Source organism: Diadema antillarum, unplaced genomic scaffold, assembly GCF_040938485.1.
Source record: "Diadema antillarum isolate AM-2024a unplaced genomic scaffold, OU_Dant_1.0 scf00000188, whole genome shotgun sequence".
Classification (NCBI taxonomy): Eukaryota; Metazoa; Echinodermata; class Echinoidea; order Diadematoida; family Diadematidae; genus Diadema; species Diadema antillarum.
In genome coordinates this window covers 1,338,328-1,357,115 of record NW_027271077.1, presented here as the reverse complement: position 1 = coordinate 1,357,115, position 18,788 = coordinate 1,338,328, and the positions used below count along the sequence as shown (strand labels likewise).

The window sequence follows — 18,788 nt, the reverse complement described above, 5'->3', positions numbered from 1 at the left end:
ACTGTTGTGGTGACAGTATGGAAATGAATACGGAAGTCAGGAATTGCTTATCGTGAAGGCGAAGATGTGCGCGCTGAAGGCTTGGTAGAAACTTTTGAGGTGTCATCATACTTTACACTCTTGATTCTCTGATCACAGGGTCATCGATGTGCAGTTTGGTACAATCCATGTTTTGGGGGGAGTGTTCCATAGTATCATTGCTGGCTGAGGTCAGGGTCATTCTGCTTGAAACGTGGAATGCTCAGCTTTCGATGACACCAGAACGTCTTCGAAACAACAAGAACACAAACATCTTTAGGAACACTGGAATTGGCGTATATTATGGCCAAATAGTCACGTTCAAATAAAATGTTGTTTCATGCTATTGAAAAATTCATCTTACACAATGGACGGTGTGCAGTATTAGCATGCAGGCACTAAGAAGAAGCGGTCTCTTTACATAATGTGAACAGGGGAATACCCCTTCCACACTTTGCTATGCCCCAGTTGTTGATTGATTTCTTCTACATTCCCGTTCAAATCCAATAATCAGTCATGTGAGGATCATGACTTTGGCCTGGTAATCAAGTCAGAATGACGAATGTAATGAACAAGGGACAGGTGGCATACAACTACAGAAATAACTCGAAACAATATCAACTTTACTCACAAGAGCCGACCGGCCGCTCGTAGGCCTATATACATGTCAATGTGTCAGTTGTTCATCGTACGTAGGCATGGCAGGCCACTGATGACAAGTCTAAATTGCACTTGGGTCCCACAAGGATTGCTATGATACCTTTAATTAGATGGTAAGACAAGATTTAGAATTAACACGACGTCATTTAATCTTGCTATTTTTTTAACGATATCTGGAAGATGGGTTGCAGCAACTGATGGGAGACACTGAAGTGGCAACAGATTTTGTTATATAGATCAGCTCTATACGCATTCCAACCAGCGACATTTATGTCGATTGTGCCAAAGTCAGTTCTTTAATCGCTAATTATCAGAATGATGGCCAATTACTAGTCATTATTAGACATGATACTTCGCATTAATGCGGAATAGTGGAGGAGTACGGCGTGGGTGAGGTAGCAAAAAAAGGTCTTTATGAGGTAGGCCTTACTATGTGCAAGATTGTTGCGATTCTTCATCCCGTCTTAGTGGCCAGCCCAACTTCGCTCAATTCTGTTTCTGGACACACCGCGGACGGAAGTGCGCCAATGCCCACAATAGCGCGCGCTGAAAAACCGCGCCACCAGGACAGGTGTGTAGCCTGAATTGTGGCGATCGATTGCTGGTCGAGATTTGAGACTCCTCCGCCACCGGATGTAGGTCTGTGTTTATAGACGTAACGTTCCCGTCCATCACCTTGCCATTCCGTAGCATATATTCCCGTGTATCTATTCTTGTTTTTGTGGAGGGCGCCATCCTTTGATTTAATGAGGACTAGTGGCTCTCATTCGATTTGATCCACTTAGTTTCGAGACGAGTGAGGGAAAGTACATTCGACTACTTTCGAAAAAGAAGTCATTTCGTTTGAGAAGGGAAATGAAAGCGCAGGATTCGATTTCTGAAATAGTCGCACTTGCGAAGCGAAGTCAAAAACTGAATATAGACCAGCTTTCCTCATGTCAATTGGTTTCCCAAAATTGTAAACAGCCTAGTCTCGTGTCCATGCCCACTGTATTTTCTGTCACTGTGCCACAACATGAAGATATTCCCCATTTCGGCGCCATGAAGTCATGTGATCAACACAGCATAGGCTGAGCACGCAGACTTTCCCATACACAACGTCATCTATCAACGAATATAATCGCCTTAAAGGCAAAATACCAAAAAAATACTTCTATGATGATATGATTATGATTCATATCATACTGAACTGAAAATGTCAGACGAATCATAGAGGCCTGGCTAACTGTCAGTACAAGATGTTGCTGCTGAGTCTCAGTCTTATGTTCGTGGTCATTCGGAGAAGGGTTGGTGTTTCTTCTTTGTATATTGTCTTCAGAGGCTTACCTGTGGGTTGTTGTTATACTTTCAACCATAAAACTCGGTTTTGAATTGTGGCGAGCTCCCAATTTCCCTCCGAAAGTGGTTGGACGCTGCTGTGAAAATCCCTGTCCCACGGTGTTAGCTACCCTACTTTTCGGCGTGATAATTGGCGTGCTCTGAGTCAATTAGTCGCCACGCTATTCCCGCCAAGCAGACGATAAGGGTAAAAAGGTCACTCAGACATCTTCACTGATAGTGTTTGACATAGTCCTATTCATTGTTGCTCTCGTATTGCTTTTTTCACGTATTAGATTCTTGTTTTGAATACAATGGTAATTTATTCATCCCCTGATTAAAAGAGACAGTCTAGATATTTTCTTCGCGCTTTGAAGATGTGTTCCTTTACAAGCAAAATAATCATGTCACAAGCAATAAAAAAGTTCATTGTAAGTCACATTTAACGGTAAAAGGGACTAGAACCAAAGGCTTTTGCTTCTTTATGTGTGAATGTAATGCATAATATTGTGAATACTGTAATTTCCATGTTTGTTGCACAGGCATCTAACCTGTCAAGATTTCAGCAAATTTATTGAACACACACATTAAAGTGGCAAGAATATTCTTCATGAATACGAGTTGTAGGCATACACACCATTTGCCCGAAATCGCTTTCCGATATCACATGTGACCGATTAAAGAGTTCTCTTAAAGATATAATGCGATTTTTAGCAGGTTATTCGCTGGTTCCTGGTGTAAGCCTTAAGATCATTACATTGGTTTGGCGAGAACTGGATAACTAGATTTTCACTATGCTCCCCCATGAGGATGGCTCAGTGTGGCTGAAACGACCCCAGGGCCACAGCTTGTGCGTGAAAAAAAAAGATGGGGAGAGTATTTTCTGGAAGTAGATGATGTGCTCAACTAAGCATGAGAAACACATCACCATAGCCTGCCGCATCCCTGCGCTATAGCAACCAGTCCCTACCCTCTTTTACGAGATGACTAACCCCAGGAATCCAAACGAGTCTGGCGGGAATCATTTTCGATTTGAAGGAGAGATGAAAATAGGCACAAACTTGGCATCATTGTTGCAGTAGCTCGCCTTTTGAATTATTTTTTTTTCTTTCATCCGTCAGTTGAAATGTAGATAGAAATGAATACATAGGGAATAATTTGAATGTTCTAATGAAGACAAACCGTGGAAAAAAAAGAATCGTAAAATAGGCTATTACATGACAAGAAATTGTCCCAGTCTTATTTTCTCCGAGGACTTAGGGTTAGGGTTAGGGTTGTGAAAGGGTTTTATAGGTTTAAGTGAGGATGAGCGTTAGAGTTATGTTTGTGGGTAGAAATCATGCTTGGCTTAGCGTGCAGATATTTCATGGGATTAATTGTCGCAGGAGCAAATGTCATGGAACCCATTGAAGAGGACATGAAAAGAAGAAGAATGGAGAAACTGACAAATAAAAGCAACATGTGTGTGTAAAAATAAACACAAACATGGCTGTACGTAACACCGTACAAGATAGTATACAACGTGCACACTTTTAATGTAGATACGTTCGCATGCTGTCCATGATGAATGTAATGTACAGTAGCCAATGCCGTAGAGGATCTAGATTTCTGTCTATCCCAATGTGTTCTTCATCTGCGTCGGTTACTAAAATATTTGCATTCGCGTCTCGCTGATACAATCAGACTTCGGAACGTCACTTGTACACTGACATCGGAAGTCAATCTTACCAGGAGGATAGTGACACCAGATTAACATCACAGTGGCGGATCCAGAGGGGGGCGCAACCGACGCACGCCCCCCTTTAATTTTCGTTAAAAACAAAGAAAATAAAAAGAAAAAAACTGAAATGAAACCCGGAAGTGGCACCAGAAACATTAGTCACGCCCCCCCCCCCCCTTTACAGAATTCCTGGATCCGCCCCTGCATCACTAAACTCTCCTTTGTTGCCTTTGTTGTCGAAAGTTAGAACACACCACACCGAACGTATCTCACCTAGCTTACTAAAGGCTGCTGATTGGCTGACACACAACTGGCTGCTGATTGGTAGCATATGGCCGGGCCGGCCACTTTTCCAATGATAACTTGGGCCATGAGTTGTGTATAATGCTCTCAGCTAGAGTGGGTGAAATTATTCACGGTAGCTTTGTTACCGATAGCGACTGCGACGTGTGCACCTTGCACTGAAAGGCTAGGAATAGCAATGAACTGGACGATGAGCCCTCATGGACCTATAGACTTCTGAATATGTGCCGCGGTTACAGACAGAGCAATAAAATGCAGATTAAAAAAAAGACGACAAAACAAGTTGATTAAACACCGTAAGGCAGTGGCGGATCCAGGGGGGAGGGCACCGGGCGCCCCCACCCCTCTTTTTTTTCTTAAAACAAAAGAAATAAAAAGAAAAAAAATTGGGGAGGGGTGAGTGCGCCCCCTTTTAATTTTGTAAAGGCGCCCCCTCTTTACGGAATTCCTGGATCCGCCCCTGGTTAGGTGAACGTCTTTACGACCAGAAGACGAGGGAACATATAAGGGATTTGACGAGCTCTATAGGAATAAAAACGATATCATATCACGCTGCCTAATCATCAAGGTTTATTATTATTTATTCATTTGTGTTTCGTAACACGCACATTATGGTTTCATAATTCTTGCATGGCCATGAGGAAACAAACTTTGGAGGCGAATTTCATTCCTCTTACATTAGAAATTTCACGAACAACGACAACAACAGCAATGAAAAATACTGCTGATTCGAATGTTAAACAGGTGACGGTCGGTTCATACTTAAAATCTCTGACAAAAAAATAATAAAACAAATTAAAGGTTAACCTCACAAGATACCTATAAGGAACAATTATGGCGACAGCTATTGACAAACCAGGATGTTGATGATATATTGAACGTGATGGCATGTTTTTAGGTAAATCGATCCTATAGACATCACATTGCAAGTAAGTTACATACATACATGGCACACACACACACACACACACACACACACACACACACACACATGTATAGCGTCATTGCTAAAACGCCCAAAGATCGCCAATGCTATACAGAATCCAAAGAGTAAACTCATAATTGTTTCTCTACCAATGATTTTGTATCACAAATCAAAATAACTGGAATCGTGCTAGAAATTCAAGAGAAAGACAACAAAACAAAAAGATCTTTGTTTTGGAAATATATATATATATATATATATATATATATATATATACATATATATATGTATATATATATATACATACATATATATATGTATATATATATATATACATATAAGTATATATATATATATATATATATATATATATATATATATATATATATATATATATATTTAAATTATTCCACTCTGCTGTACCTTTAAATGCTAACAGTGGGATGCGTGTAATGACAGCGACACTTTTGTCACTTTAAGCTTCCTTGTTAGCGCGAAATCAAATTAGCTCTCTCCCTGTCCATGATCATGTCCGCCTCATTGCTTGCAGCCGATGAAATCTAAATTAATGAAACCAAACTAGCGCCAACCTTCGGCCCGCTGTTGCGTGTGACGCCGAGGAGAGTGTCATTTGACTGCACACACGCATACACACACACACACACACACACACACACACACACACACACACACACACACACACACACACACACACCTTGCAGTTAAGCACAACAAAAAGCCAAACTTGACTAGTCTTTTCCCCCTCCTCTCGCCGTTTCGACATAAATGACAAATTCATGAAACCAAGTATCTCATTGGGGACATTTTGTGTGCATGCAAAGGTAAAGCTGACGTCGAATTAAAGCGTGACAAAAGGATATACATGATATACAATAATGTAAACGTCGATGTTCACAGATCACAGATAGACGGGAAAACCACAGACACACACAGAATGTAGAGAAAACACATCGTATCACAGGTAACAGATATCATCATGATACACAAAATATGCACATAACATAAGAAGCTCACCCACAAAAACATACACACACAACACACATAGATGCTAGTATGTCACGAGGTAAACAACTACAACAACAAAATCCAACCCTCGAAGGATTTCAACGCGCTTCCTCCTAAGTAAATTCATGCTGAAAGAGGAAGAACGCACATTTCAAAACCTTGACTGACTCACATCTGTCAAAATAATGTTGTCTGCTGAAAAAAAAAAATGCATCTGATATGACATCAGAGAATGCAACTTTTCAATTTATCGTCCAGCCACACTTAAACGTATTTTCTGTGTTTCAAATTCCAAATTCACCCTGCTTGAGTAAAACAAAAACTGTGTTCGATTGTCATGACGAATTATTATAGGGTTTCCACTTGTCGTTTAGACCTGCAGTTCGATATTATCAAAATGGAGTGCTCGCAATCAAAATCAGGTGTATGCACTGTAAATATTCATGGCTGACATCAGGATGTCAAACGGAATTCACTTTCTTCGGGTGCTGGTTTTGAAAGTCATTTCTCAGGTATAAAAACAAAATGTCGTAACGTTCTCTTCCCTGGATGTTTCGTAACATATTCATTTCTCTACATCATCCCCCCTTTTTTTTTTAGGTGTGGGACTGGAACTTCATGTTAGCCAAACGAAAATGAAAAACCCAAAATGTGATGTATAATTCATGAAGTCCTTCATGTTATTAGTTACGCTGACGGATACATAGTACTAAAGATTCATGTCGCGAGGGGCTGTAATGAAAGCCAGTTAAAATCTACACAGTTTGTGTGACGGCAGGGGGCCATGCATCAAAGTAAAAATTATTACGGGGTCAATTCTATTACGACAAACCCTGTGCTAATATCAGTCGGCAATGCGCTGCAGAAGGTCAATTATAATCTTCTATGTCAGTACAGACACACATTAATTGCTGAGATAGAGACTGCAAAAGGCGCCGTCCATCTTTTACACTATGTCGCAGCTTGCGGAAGAGTTTTGTGTACTAAATGCATGAAGCGCCGAATGATGGATAATGGAACGCATCTATTCATGTTTCATGATTATGCATATTTCAGTGGTATGTGGTATTATGTGACTTTTTGCCGGGTTGCTGGGTGCACTTGTTAGAGGCAGCGGTGCATGTAGGGAGTCTGCGCATGTGAATGCTCAATGCTGTGAGTCAATGACCGTTCATTTCTCAGCGTGCTTTTTTAACCTTTCGCGCCAACACATAACACTTCAGAGATTCGAAGAATATAGACAGCATGGCCGAGTCATGTAATGAACTATTTATATGGTTTCACATTAATATTCGACTACTAATGTATACATCCAATCACAATGAAGCGCCGTTCGTGGCGATGAAGCTTAAGTCTTTGTACAAAACGTCATTTCCCTTTTAAAACTATCCCTTAGTTTTTGGTGACTTTTAGGGAGGGGCAAACAGACAACTGTTTCTCCCCAATTATCGCCCGAAACCCGCTTGCACTGGACACCGATTAAGCGATATTGTAATTTGTAAATTGGTTTAGCAGCGATCACACTTAATGGAATAGGAATTAAACGCCAGTGAAATTAAGTGTAAGAGAACGGCCACATACACAGACGCTGCCATAATCCCACATAGCGAACAATCTGTCTTTTTTTTCTTGCTGCTTGCATTTCATTCACTAAATCGTCAATTTCATACATTTCATTCAACAATTATCTCAATGGTGTCTAAGCCTAAAGATTAGGCGGGAAATGGGATTACGTTCAATATGAATGCTGGCAAAAGCAAAACAACATTTATGATAATCATGTGGGCTTGTCATGAAGGGCGCCATCTATGGGAGTATAATAAGCACATTAAGCCTCTCAGCACGGCTTCAGTGAAACACCATCGTCATATCACGCTGCGTACTCGCCAGCTGTCTAAAACGGGTTAATCTATACATCACACGGTCGTGACCTACTTTCAGCATCATGTTTAAGTGAAATGCCTTGGCTTTGTCTAAAATTCATACTTGCAAAACTCGGTCAGCCCCACAATATTATGGGATTAAAGCATATTTCATTTAGATCGTGCCATTAATCCAGCACGGCCATTTTACAGGCTTATGTACAACTGCCGTATATTGTGTTTTATATTGGTTTCAAGTGAAATACTTATACACATTATGAATACTTTTTACATGAAGAGCTGAGTCCGACATGAAATCAAACAGTATGATGTGTATTCGATGATTGAATGTTAGAGCTGATGACGAATCGTAGCATTATAGCAAGAAATATATTAGGCTATACACAACAAATAACAAATCCACCAGTAGATCTGAAATCCATGTAATTGTGTGTGTGGGGGGGGGGGGGGGGAGGGGAGAACGACTTTCGACACCTATGCAAATATAATGCACAATCGGCAAGGGAATTCACCATCACCATCAAACCCAGCACGTCTACGTTTGGCTTTCTTCCAGGACACGAAGTTCAAGAGAGGAACACTCATGACTGATTCTAGGATTGGTTAACTGCGTGTTCTGGTAGCCATGGTAACAGGGCACAGCCGATAATTGGTTTTAAGTGTTAAATAATTAGCGCTAATTGAGGCGAAACCTTCATAATGCACGATGAGGATATTGTGAGCATAATTTCGAGGCGAATCTCGCCATTAGAAGGACGTGTGTAATTCGGAAAAGCAGCCCCTTTTGGAAATGGCCGTGAAGGGATGAAAATAATAATCATCGAATCTTTTCTAACCAAACCCCTTTCCTATAGTCAAGTTCACAGGTTTGCTACATTTCAAGTCAAGGAAAATCTCACATACAGAATACGAAATAGTGTTCATCACACGTTTTTGCTTTTCTTTTAACTTGCAGTGCGTCATACATCCAATTTTTTCCCGATTGCATCAGCGATATCTAGTAATCACGACACAAGTTATTACGATTATAATCCCCACCATACCTTTAATTATAATTATTATACAAACAATAAGATTTGCCACATGTTTGATAAACATACTCTTCTCCTTTGCGCATTCCATGAGCATTTGCAGACGATTGTTCAGAGAAGTGTTCAAACAAGTTTATACATTCTTTTTGGCTCTTCTAACTCTACGCCTTTTGTTATCCTCAATTTTCTTCACACCTCAAATACGGATATATCATCCGTATTTTTCTTTTACGAACCAAATGTACACACGCTCCTTATATACCCCGCTTGTCATACGCGGGCCCGCAACGGATAAACATTACCGTTTCCCCCCATTTATTGACAGGGACGAGTTAATAACGATGACGTCATACGGTAAGCAGGATTTTGGGTGCGAAGAGAGATGAGCGAAAGTGGCGTGCGTTTTATTTTGATCGCCAGTGACAAGTCGTCCAACAGCGGACGTGCACGCCCATCACTCACCACTTACCATTCGGATCGGAGAGTCGATGAGGGGCGCTCTCAGTCTCTCCTTTTTCTCCGGCTCTCTACTCTTTCTGTTGGATGCAGCTACGTGGCTGCTGCGGACGTATTACTTCACTGAATTCCTATCACCAATGCCGACTTACTAACCTCACTATGTTGTCATTTCAAAGCGAGGTGAATGAAGGTTTCTTGTTTTAAAGCAAGATTACAAGTTTCATCTCTGGGTTTTTATTTTATTTCTTCTAAAGACAAGCTGAGAGCTTTCGGTGTAGGAGGTGTTTTCTTTTTTATCTTTTTTTTTTCAGGAGATTGTACAGAACAGACGTCTTTTGGCGCCATTCACACCGCGTCGGATTAGTTTCGTTCCTGCTCGTCATTTCGCATGTCACAGGTGGAGATCGTGGGCCTAAACGAATGGCAGACGAAATTTGTCGGAAATCTTTGGAAGCCATCACTGGGGAGTTTGCTCGACTTATCCTCGAGCCATAACTCTTTGGAGAAGTAAGAACCGGCGCTTCTTTCCATCGGCACGCTGTGATGTTGAGCTAGCCGGCGTGCGTGGCGGCCATCGTACGCTCTTACATGGACCGGCAAATGATGCAGACTTGGCGTGCAAAAACAGAATCCGTCGGAGGTACCGGCCGAGATATCGAGAGAGCAATTTGCTTCGAAGTTCGCTTTAGTACACCCCGATGAGACAGGGCGACATGGATGTCTTACGAGAGAAGCGAAGATCGCTCCGAAGTGTAATATTACATCTGAATTAATATCGATTTTACAATCGCGGCTGCTAACAAAATAAACAAATCTGGAATTCGGAAGGGGGAAAATAAGAGCCGAAAACTGCGCTTAGAAGTAGGTTCCCTTAGAAGGTACAGCAAGCCTGCACGTCTCCATGTCGCTTTTAACGTGGACTAATCGATGAAACGGGAAGGATTTCTCCTCGTAATTGCGTCATCTCAGCCCCGCCGATCTCCGGTCAAGAACTCGACAATAATAAACATTAAAAAAAATAAGAAAAGAGGACGGACATCAAAGATCTCGATCGTCAAGATGGCGTAGCTACCTTTCTGGAGCATCGAGAGCCAAAGGTAATTCCAATTCCGTCAATGATCCCTAGATTTCCCTCTCTAGCTCTCCTTGTTTTTCTTCGGCTTTTTTCTGGTATTTGCACCTCCGCAGCTAGTTGAATCTGAGCATCAATTCTCTCGCTTAAAATACGAGAAGAGCACGGTTTAGGTATAGAGTTACCTGCTATTCCCGTCGGCTATGGCAAAGGAAGTCGTTTTGCAGACGATTCAATTTTCACCTCTTTATTACCCACAGCTTCTTTTTTTTCCCCACCACATTTGCGGCGACGGGGGGAAAAAGCACACGCACACATATCTACCTCTTGTCAAATATTGATCCAGTGTCACATTAAATTCACAGTATACCATCTACGCTTTTAAGTCATACCATTAATTCCCACCCATTCTATCGGAGTTGGTAAGAAGTTAAATATTAGTGGAGGTAGCAGAGGCTGTTCCTTCCCACTTTCATTCGATCCCATCATACTTTAAAGAAGCGCTGTATCAGTTGGCTGTTCTTGAGTCGGTTGATTCATTCCTAATGGAATCGTGCGCATAACGACTTTCACGTAGAGTGCTATGACTTTCAGCAACATAAAGTTTGTAAAAATAGAGTGAACCTAGTATTCTGGCTTTTCGAGCAGAACTCTGCACGAATATGTTAATTTATCATGTTTTTTTATTAAGTGATGTTCACATATTATAGTTGCGGTTTGAATCACTAGACTCGATTAGGGGTTTTTTCCCCCTCCACTATAGAATATCATAATGACCAAAGTAGAGTTAAACGTTGGTGCAAATCGGTCATTGTTGTTATCTATTCAGCCTGCACTTTGGTGTGATCATAATTCAATATACAGAGAAAGCCGCGGTGAGGAGAATAACCACAAGGGAGGAAAAAAAATGTTTACAAGGAATGCAGCTCCTCGACAGCAGCGGCAGATCAATAGGGAATTCAATGAATAATAAGAACGTTATGACAGTTTGACTGTCGGTAATTCGATTGCGTCTACGTGTGCACATCAAAATGGTCATCTCTCACACGAGTCCGTGACGTATTCCTTAGGACACAACAAAACAAAGGTTTACAAATAACGAAATGAAATTATTGGGTCTTATACTTGTTATTCCTGTAATGACGTGATGTGACAGGCCGGGAAGGAGGGACATTAAGAAAGATGCAGACGGGTATTAAGAGGGGTATTAAAGACAAAGACTTACGAGACGTTTGAGTCATCGTATGCAAACATTTCTTTGAAATATTCTTCAAGAAATTTTAAAAAAGATAGAGAATGCACTACCGTGTACAGTCTATGCTTTAAAATGTACAATTGTATATAGGATGTGATAAGGATAGACAGAAGAGAGCTGATGTATACGTTTATTACTTCATGCATGAAAACAGGAAAAAAAAGGATCTGCTTTTGGTTAGAAAACTGTGTTCCTTGATTGAAGAGCAACTCAGTTCGACCCCGTACACGAGACCTTTCTATAAATATCGTTTTCTGGGTCTGGATTAGTTGCAAAGTGGGTTTCTTATTTCAAACTGTATACGTTGTATCAATTTTTCAGACGTGGTCCAGATAAATACAAGTGAAAAGACACGGGATATATATGATTGTTGAGGGGAAAAACTGCCTTGGGATAAGGCTTGTTTTCGTGTTCTATCGTGTTGTAGAGTTTTCAAGAGAACTTGGTTAGGAATATACAAACAAGTACATGTACAGTACATCTCCCCTGTGACAGGCGACACTGGGAAAAACGTACGTGTTTTCCAATCAGTCCTATTTTGCACCTCTGCCTTCGTACGGTGGATTTATTTTTCTTTGCTATTCTTTTTTCTTTTGTGGTAATCGTCCTTCATCAGCCGAGAGCTAAAGTTGACCTTTTTCTCTTCTGCTTTCCCTCCCAAACGCCCCTGGCAGACGCAATTTCTATTATTTCATGTGCGTCCGTCGAAATATTTCTTAAATTGACGCGAGCACGTAACCTCTTTATGTGATATTTTTCCCCCTTGCAGCATTTTTTTTTACTCCAAAATGTGATTCCCTAGACTGCTTGCAAGCCGTTTCCCAAGCTAGAGAAAAGAATTGCATGCTTGTGAGAAAATACATTGATCGGAAGATATAATGTCCTGCGACTGTGCATCACACAGTAGTTCAATATTGGGGTAAGAAGTAGTAGTGTAACTAGTTGCAAATCCACAATGACAAGAACAGTTCAGCAAAACCCAAAGCAAATCGTGAGCATTCATATATCCACATCAGCTTTCCTTGTATAATGTGTTGCTAATTATCTAATTATATCCCCCTGATTTACATTGTATATGTCATCTTTTCTGTACAAATTTCAATTTCTTCTGCAATGACTCTTGCTTTCTACCTACATCCATCTATTTCGGGTCAAATTGCATCAACTGAATGAGTATTTTTTGACCATTCACTTCATCAGTGTGCACAAGGTGGGCAGTACACATAGCGATCCTACTGGACGCTATTTTTTTTATGTTAAGCATTTTTCAGTCAACTTTGTAATGCCTTATGTGTTTCACATCTGGCTTTGCTTGCTGTCACAATCAAATATTGTAAATAGAATGCTTCTAGTTTCCTTCCACAGCCCATTCGCTGTTAATGCTCAATTTTGTGGATCATAAACGAAAGTAGTTCATGCCGCGAATGTTCCTTCTATACGCAGACTATACCCGGATGATTAAAAGATTTGACTTTAAAGAATATCTACAGTTATGACAATAGGTTATGATTTTCATATATTGTGTTTCCTCCTTTATATTTTCAATATCTCAACATCGTCTTGACTGACTTCAAGCACAACTTGATTTCGAGTGGTTCGGCTTGCGTTTCCAGTTTGTATAATATACTCATGCGATATGTTTGTGTACATGCAGGCGATGCACTCGTATCAACAGCAAACTGTTCTGCTGCGATCGATAGAGTGCTCCATTCTGTAGCGTGCGCGCAAGTAACATCGTTCGGCAAAGTCGCAGTGTTTGTGGGACGCGAGACGCAAGGTGGGTCATTGCCCGCGGGCGCGCACATCTACAAGGTCCGCACACGAATCGTCCCTTTATTGCGCCCACTTGGGTTATGCACTTGACATATGAGAAGAAATACTGTAAGTAATCAGCGGGTGTGTGTAGATCGCCTCCGAAATACCACCGTAAGTCAATATTAAAAAAGCGGTTTATCCCTGTGTGACCGAAGGCCGATAACAAAACACCTTTGCGGCTGTTTTTGTGAAATTAATCCAAGCATGATTATTAAACCAAGCAGAGTTGAATTCATCTCCGTAGACAGTGTTACCCTCGCGTTTTTTCCCCTTTATGTTGTATTGACTTCAACAAACTCTTTCTCATAACATGAACCTCAGCATATTGGTTGGTTGAAGCAGGCTATGAGCATTGAGACTCTCATGGGGTTCCCATGTTTAAGGTATTGTTCACCTTTGGGAGCAGTGATTTGAAAAATATTCGATTTGTCACATCCAACCATATACAAATTTCGCAATAAAGCCTGAAATATAAGGAGATATCACTATTGTTCTCAATAAACCATAACTGTAGATGGTTTGTTTTAGAAACAATATTATTATAACTATTGTTCGCATTGTGTATATTTAACACTACTTAACACTGATTATAGCTGATTATACTGATTAACATTTTACAGTTGTTGTTTCTATCCCTAACATTTTAGAATAATTTTTAAGCACTGGAGCTGGGTTTGTTTCATCTGCAAATGTGTAAAATAAGGTCTTTAATATTGACAAAATAACTATCGGATATTGTCTATACCGTTTGTATGATTTGTGTGCAGGGTAGTGTTCGACAAATTAGAAAACAGCGCAGTAGAGAGGAAAAAATTCATAATTGATAACACCTGAAAGATTTGAAGAAAATAACGATTATACAGAATATAGAATTACAGTGTTGAATATACCGAATTAAACCGGAACTGATTATTAAGCATGTTAACGATCTTTGCAGTCAAGAAACTGCAATTTTATTCCTACGTTCGAGAAAATATTGGTGAAGGTTGTATACGACATCATCGTACTTCGAGTGTAAAGACGATCAGACAAAATAACGAGACAATTTCGTCTTAAAAGTTAGTATCTTAAATAATTCTGAAGGTCGGTATTTTCTCAGCCAATATAGAAACATACTTTTGCTTATAAAGTCTGGTATTGCTTGTGGTCTTTTTTTTTTATTGTGACATGATGTACATTTCTGTTGACATTCTCAAGGGAGGGGCCCAGAAATTCCAGAAAAGGATTCCACATCTTGTTTCATTGGACGTAATTCCACCTGTTCCTGCCTTTTGCCCTCTTCGCTAGTGGTAAATGATGAACAAAGATGGGTCAAATGTATGTGTATGTGTGTGTGTGTGTGTGTTTGCATGTGTGTTTGTGTGTGTGTGTGTGTGTGTGTGTGTGTGTGTGTGTGTGTGTGTGGCGTGTACGTGGACGTATGGAATTCCTCTGCAAAAAGTATGCTTTTGATCCATATTACGTTCAGGAATTCTCATTTGACTTCATTTATAGTTCTATGGGCGGGACGGAGTATATTGGCCTTTTGGTCGAAGGGCATGTTCGTGCAGAATATTTGTCTTCGATGAGTCTTTCTTATGTTCATGGAGAGAATCATAGTTTAAAATCTGACATAGACACACTATATCCTATACACCCGACCTGCATGGGTATTGTATGGGGCATTTCTATATACACGATGAGTTCAGTAAATTATCCATGCCCCATCGTCCTCATACAATATCAACTAAGAGGCATTAAAAGTCATCAGTTTTATTACATACTTAGTAATAGATAATTAGTTCAGTAAATACCATATGTCAGTTGTAAGCTGATAAAGATTTAGGCGCAACTGTTTATTTCTGACCCGCTGTTAGACTGTCTAAATATTAGAAATTGTCACAAAGTTATTTGAATCAGAATGACAACATTACATAAATGTTTTGCATCACATCTTTTTACAATTGGATGAAAATAGGACCCATAGTAAGTAGTATAACAATACTACTTAAAGGTAGATACTATCATACTTCCTCTTCAGCGTAAACGTTTTTCTCTGCTAACGACAAAATATGGAGACATTTCGATAGAAGATTTCAGATATTCTACTGCAAAGATACCGATGGAATCTTATGAAAATTGAGAGCACTGACGAAAAAGAGAAAATGAATTGGCTGGAAAAGCTGAAAAAAACCAACAAGCAAGGCGTGTTTTAGCGCAGACTCGAGCCAGCAGCGGATAAAAAGAGACATTCCCCATCATGATCACTCAATATTAGATGAACTAAAAGCGTCCTTCAAAGGCCAAAGATAACAGCCTTTGCCATCTCCCGGAGCAGCAGACGGTAATCCAAGGGTGGATATGGTTGCGAGGATTTTGTCTCGATTCTGAGGGGAAAATCTGTCTGTGTTGTGCCCGGCCAGTCCGACCTATAGGATTTCTCCCCACATTAAAAAAAAAAAAAAAACAATATCTCCATATTATCGCCGTGGAGCCATCGTGAAAAGATATCTCATCCTTATTTGCTTTTATCTTCCATCTATGTGCTAATGGTGTTTGCCCGCCACTGGAATTATCGCATTGCTTAAAAAACTCTGGGTATGTGCGGAGTCAATCCGTATTTGCATAAAATGTTTTCCATCCGGAACGATGTCAGGTGTTCTGGGAGTGATTTTCGGCGCGGCGCCGTAACATTTCGATCACTGGCCACCATGCTCACCAGAAAACAAAACAATGACAAAAAACCCCAATATTTTCTTAACGTCTCTTCCCCAGACATCCTGGGCGTGAAGAGTGAAATTTACGCTCTGTGGTATCGTTGTATTGACAATTCACTTTCACTTCTCTCTGGGGCGGAGGAAAAAAAAGAGGAGAGAGGAAACATCTGGCATGAACAGGTTTTCAACAGAAGTGACCAGTCTAAAAGAGCAGTCGTTTACCCTGGGCGGAAACCGCCATGGCGACAAAGTGTTAGATTGAATCAAGAAAATGTACTGTTTAAAGGTCAAGATGAGGGAGAGAGATAGATAGAGAGAGAGACAGACGGACAGACAAACAGACAGACAGATGGAGAGAGGTAGCGAACAGAGAGAGACCAAAAGAAAGACAGATAATCAATCTGAAAGAGAGAGGCAAGCAGAAAGTAAAATATATGCATCGATTAGTAGTGAGAGAATAAAAATGATCAGGTGAATAAAGGAGCAGACATGGAAAAGAGATAGATAGATAGATAGATAGATAGATAGATATATTAGATAGATAGATAGATAGATAGAGATAGAGAGAGAGAGAGAGAGAGAGAGAGAGAGCGTGTGTGTGTAAAATATGTGCATCGATTAGTATTGAGAGAATAAAAATAGATGAATAGAGGAATAGATATGTTGGAAGAAATAGGTAGGTAGGTATAGATAGATGGATAGATAGATATTAAGATAAACAGATAGACAGACAGATAGATAGATAGATAGATAGAGACAGGGGTGGTGATAAGAAAAGGACAATGTGTATGTAGAAGACCTGGACTAGGAGTGAGAAGATACGAATACACACAGATGAATTTAGAAGGTATTAAGAAACTTAATTGAATATTAACGTGATGATAGACCGTTCTCGAAGTAGTTTATCCATCTTAATGATTTTCTTTACTAGCCCGAAACAATTCAAATAATATAGAAAGAAATGACAAGGGCGTTCTGTATTCACCTTCCTCAGCTGATGCTTCATTCTTTATGCACAGTTTGTACATGATGCATTCCTGTAGAATTGATTTCTGCATCCCCCACCCCCCTTCGCCTCTCCCCTCTCTCTTGCTCGCTCAAAAAGTGAAATGTTGTATTGGTCACTGCGTTACATCGTAGTATATACACCACAATTTCACAATGCAAAATATGTGCACATACAAGATTAAAGTAACTTCTATCGAAAAAAAAGAGTGACATTAGAGAATTCTTGCAGTCCTTGCTGAACTCCCCGGACAGCACATGAAGCACACGCCGCAGTATTCCCGAATGATTACGATTCATCGCCAAATTTGATAATGCAAATAACCGGGAGACGTCGGGCGACTGAATTGCTAATGACTGCGGTCGAGTGTGCGATAGCGGGTTGTCGATATGTCCTGGGCACTGACCTGTCTTATACTCCGCTGATTTCTCAAAGACCACCTCGAATTTTGTATTCCTTTTGTTCCGTCGAACGTCCTTGGACATCCGTCTACTCTTCTATCTCCTGCAGGACTCACCGGGCGGAAAGAAAAATTCTTTGATTTGATAAGGGAGTGTGCATGCCAAATGCTGATCAAAACTGGTGCTTGGATCGAAGGAAATCAGCATGATCCGATGGCATTACGTAGTGTGTAACACGCTGTGGCGCCATTAGAACAAACAGCCTCTCACTCCAAGTTGAAGTTGTTTGATAGATATTTACTCTGTGTTATAGATCTCCTTAAGCTTTAAGCCATTTTTTCTTCCCTCCTCTTCCCTCTCACCCCCACCCCCCTCTCTCTCTTTCTTTCTCTGCTTCTTTCAATGTCAGAGAAGCATCTCATTTTAATAACTCTTCATAAGTAATTGTGTTTGGTTTGTATAACAGTTAAAATCAAAACAAGTGACGGAAAATAGCACTTAACAAGTGTCTGCTTGTGAATCCCCCCCAAGAATAAACCTCATACTTTGAAGCAAATAACTATACATGCATAATACCTTGAAGTTACGACTTGTAACTTTTCCTGTTCCTTTAGAAAACGATATTGTTTCTCTTACCTTTACTCACGGGTATACCTTAAACAAATCTTATCAGGTTATCAGTTTTCTTTTACAAAATCATTATACGAAGAACAAAAACTAGAGAAATGAGAGAAATCCGTTCCTTGACGTAACTTTTTGTCTTTGAATGGTATGTGTCAAATATCAGCAAGAAGCTACCACTGAGTTTAGCGGGAAGCCTGATATGTAAATCTCCTGCGATTTGCATACCCCTAGCTTTTTTTTTTCTTAACAAAAGAAGGAACCGTCATTTAGTATAGTAATAATTTACCTAGCAACGGGGGAGTTCATGTAATGCATCCCTCCTTTTTGTCTGTGCTCCCTCAAAATCAAATTATGCATTTTACAGAAGTCCAATCCAGAAAGAGGTATATCAGGCATTCTAAATGTATACTAATGCACGCGGCCATCCTGCCTCGCTTACCATCTAGCCTTATTTCAGATGTTTTAATCAAAGAATATCAGCTTTCTTTTGTGAAATAATGTCATTAATTCATTTAAAAAAAAGTGAAAGTGACATAAACTTTGTTTTTGTCCTTAAGGCGCTTGTCTCGAAAATATC

General features: G+C 40.1%; 2 protein-coding genes across 2 annotated transcripts in view; one reads left to right on the top strand and one right to left on the bottom strand.

Annotated features, from left to right (window-relative positions):
• Window positions 1-18,788, bottom strand: part of LOC139723414 (pre-mRNA-processing factor 39-like) — a 444,659-nt gene that overhangs the window by 239,469 nt on the left and 186,402 nt on the right. The gene's annotated exons all lie outside the window — the stretch shown is intronic.
• The window catches only part of LOC139723412 (muscarinic acetylcholine receptor M5-like), a 151,155-nt gene continuing 142,420 nt past the window's right edge, over window positions 10,054-18,788 (top strand). The window contains exon 1 of the mRNA XM_071634656.1: window positions 10,054-10,439. The gene's annotated coding sequence lies outside the window, so the exon portion shown is untranslated. The remainder of the gene's footprint in view (window positions 10,440-18,788) is intronic.